This window comes from Quercus lobata, chromosome 9, assembly GCF_001633185.2.
Source record: "Quercus lobata isolate SW786 chromosome 9, ValleyOak3.0 Primary Assembly, whole genome shotgun sequence".
In the NCBI taxonomy this organism is placed as follows: domain Eukaryota; kingdom Viridiplantae; phylum Streptophyta; class Magnoliopsida; order Fagales; family Fagaceae; genus Quercus; species Quercus lobata.
Window position 1 is genome coordinate 5,076,171 of NC_044912.1, and position 3,942 is coordinate 5,080,112.

General features: G+C 31.1%; 1 long non-coding RNA gene across 1 annotated transcript; it reads left to right on the top strand.

Moving 5' to 3' along the window:
• Positions 1-1,748: 1,748 nt before the first annotated feature.
• Positions 1,749-2,803, top strand: LOC115959274. The gene is made up of 2 exons (XR_004084815.1): positions 1,749-1,891; positions 2,112-2,803. It is a non-coding gene; the product is annotated as an uncharacterized LOC115959274 (long non-coding RNA).
• Positions 2,804-3,942: the final 1,139 nt, after the last annotated feature.

Consider the following 3,942-nt stretch of genomic DNA (forward strand, 5'->3'; position numbering starts at 1 on the left):
ATGTTTTAATTAATATTTTGTATTCTATTTTATAGACGTTTTAATATATTTTTTTTATTGCATTATGCACTTTCTAGATTTGGGCAATTATGGAATTGTGCTTGTTATTTGAATTGGAAAACTTTTGGGAGATTTATGTCTCCTCACAATTAAGATATTAGAAATGATCTCTCTTTTATTATTGACAGAGTTATTTTGTTGCAAATAATGTATTACTGACGTGGTGAATAGGTTTCAATAATGGTCAAAGTTCATTGAAAAAGGTAAATGGTCACATTGATAATGTATTGTTGACGAAAAACAAATTATTTTACGATGGCTTTTAGTCGTTGAAAAACTACATTAACGACGACTATAGTTTATCACAAAAGTTATTTTCAACGGCAAACCAAGTACTTATGACAGCTTTTATTCATCAAAACAAGGGCATTAACAATGGCCTTAGTTCGTCGTAGAAGTATTTGGTCGTTTGACTTCCTTGTATGAAGTTACATTGTCGACGACAAACCAAGTAATTACAACGGCTTTTATTCATCAAAAAAATGTATTAACAACGGCCTTAGTTCATCGTAGAAAGTATTTGGTCGTTTGACTTCCTTGCATGAAGTTACATTGTCGACGACAAACCAAGTAATTATGATGGCTTTTATTTGTCAAAAAAAGGTATTAACAACGGCCTTAGTTCGTCGTAGAAAGTATTTGGTCATACAGCTTCCTCATATAAAGTTGTATTGTCAATGACAAATGAAATAACTACGACGGCATTTTGTCATCAAAACTATGCATTAATGATGGCCGAAGGTCATCACAAAAGGTACTTGGTTGTCCAACTTCCTCGTATGAAGTTGAATCTACGATGGCAATTATAAAGTACTTACGATGGAGTTGTGTTGTCGAAAATGAGTGTTAGCAACGGTCTCGTCGGTAATATAGTATTACTGACAAGGCTTTTTCCGGCGGATGTTAACGGCCTTTTATCTTCGGCAATACTAATCTACGACGGCTTTTTGTGTTGTTACGACGAACTCTGGCCATCGCTAATAGCAATCTTTTTTGTAGTGAATTGTTAATTAGAGATTGAACTTGCTCGGTCATTGGTGTACCATGTATATATGCTATATATGATCGATTTGTCATGTTGGTCAAGCCAGTCTTGAATATAATAAAAACAGTACTGCCTAAGCGTGCATGCCTAGCTAGCTGAGTCTGTTAGGCTGATGATCGATGAGTATTCATTACTCAAGAATGTAACCTCATCAGCTTGGTTTACTGTATTCTTAAGGCCTTTGTTCATGATGAAGCACCAGCATTTGTTATTGGGAGCATCCTAAAATTTGATAAATAGGCCTTTGCGGGCCTGCTTTCCTGTGATGGTGTGTGTGAGAGCGGTTTAGTTTTAGTTTTAGTTTTATAAATTCTTTTAAAAAACAAAGCATACATTTGTTTAAATTAGATAAGTAAATAAAAAATAAACTATAGAAAATATCTCATTTCATATTCATTTTGCTCACATTTGAATTTTATATAGCTTTGCCTTTAGCAGCAGGAACCAACATGTGGATCCCACCTTCAGTCCGCTTGAGAATCTCCAAGGCAAAGTTCAAGAAATTTTCTCCATTCTATCTTATACTATAAAGATACTTTAAATACCAAGGGCCACACAATAGGCCCTTTTAATAAATTGAGTTAAGTCAAAAGTTAAAAAAGGAAAAAAAAAAAAAAAAAAAAAAAAAAAAAAAAAAAAAAGACTACTAAAACGGAAGACTCTCTCTCTCTCTCTCTCTCTCTCTCTCACGCACAACACGCTGCAAATTCCTTTATTTAAACCAGCAATTACGCAATATAAGAGCTTCACCGATGATACAATTATTACTGCTATTCTCCAAAATCTGTAAGTTCTTAGTTTTTATTTTTAATTTTTTATATAAGTATCTGTAAGTTCTCACTTGTCCGTGCTCTTTTATTTCCTCTCTTTAGTTTTACTCTTTAATTTCAATATCGTTTCCTTTTACCCCTTATTTATTTATTTTTACTTGAAATCTAATTGAATGAAATTTTGGTGAGTATCTATAATTCTGTATTGTGATTCAAGATTTTTTTTGTAAACTTAGATTGGCTTTCATGGATACAATAAACTCATCTTCTTCCTCTTCTTCTACCCATCAGTGGAAATATCATGTATTTCTAAGTTTTAGAGGTGAGGATACGCGCAACAATTTTACAGACCATATATATGCTGCCTTGAATCAAAAGGGTGTCTACACCTTTAGAGATGATGAAAAACTTGAGAGAGGAGAACCTATTTCACCTATGCTTTTAAAAGCAATAGAAGACTCACTATTTGCTATTGTCGTTCTCTCAAAAAACTATGCATCCTCGACATGGTGTTTGGATGAACTTGTGAAGATCATGGATTGCAAGAAAAATATGGGGCTAATAGTTCTGCCTATTTTTTATGGCGTGGAACCAACAGTGGTGCGAGAACAGACCGAAACTTATGCAGAGGCGTTTGTTGAACATGAAAAACCTTTCAATAAGAATTTAAAAAAAGTTCACACGTGGCGAGCTGCTTTGACAGATGTCTCCAATCTCTCAGGATGGTCTTTAAAGGACGGGTAATTGCCACTAAAACATTATTTCCACTGAATTTAAATTACCATTTGCTTTGAATTACTAGATCTATATTGTATTTGACATGATTCTAAAGCATTTGACATGACAACAAGGGGGCCGTCCAATATTTGACTGTATACTTGCTATAATAAATATAATAATACAACAATGGGGCAGTACTTTTATTTTATTTTTTATTTTTATTAATACTAGTTTAAAATCCATGCATTACACTGTTTTAATCATAGACATAAAAAATATAAATTTTATTTGATAAATAATAATTATACGAATGATCAATTATGTAAATCTTTGTGAATTTATGTTTGTTAATTAAATTGTGTGAACTTTTTGTGTTTTTATTGCTTTAAGAAAATATTAATTATGCATTGAATTACCGAAGGTAAACCCAATGTGTAATTTGTAAATTTTACTAAATTAAAACATAAATTATAATAAATAATCAAAAGACCAAACAATTATTCGAAGTCTTGTTAATTGATAAGATAATGGATAATTTCATCTGATTCGATGTTGTATATTCCTTTGACTTTCTTTTAAATATCTTTTAAAAATATTATTCAAGAAAATATATGTTCATAAATTTTAATTTAAATCTTGAACAAAGATGTAAAACTTGCACGATTTTGATCATGAAATTAGGTCAGAAAATTATAGCATATGTAATTTATTTGAGGATAAAAAACTAAAGTAATGAGCATAATTATATAACTTCATAACTCTAATATGAAGTTAACTTTTATAAGTCTAATCTAATATATTGTCTCACAACAACATTTGTAATTACTTGTAACAAAGTGTGTGCATATTTTTCTCAAAAAAAAAAAAAAAAAAAAGTGTTTGCATATTGTAAGAGAAACACCCTGAAGATTTGTGTTAAGTATTATATGATTCTCATCTTACTAATTTACCAAAATGCAAAGCTCAACACATAATTTACGAACTCCATACATAAACAGAAACAAAATGCAAAACTCTCCATATAGAATTTTACTAACTCCTTCACTCAAATTCCTTACACATTATGCAACCCAAATCTCCATTAGAAATTAAAATTGTTTAAAAATTTGTAAGAAATCATTAAGCAAATATGGCCTAACTTTGATTAACATGAAAAAAAAAAGAGGGGAGCAAGGGGGAAAAGAGGCACAAAAAAAGAAAAAGAAAAAGAGAGAGATGGCTCACAATTTCTTCATTGCTAATGAAAGAGCATGCCAAAATGGAATACAAATCCTCTGTATCATTTTCGTGTTCCACTTTATGTTCTACCAATCATAACTTGCCATGAACTTGTTTAACCTTCCTTAT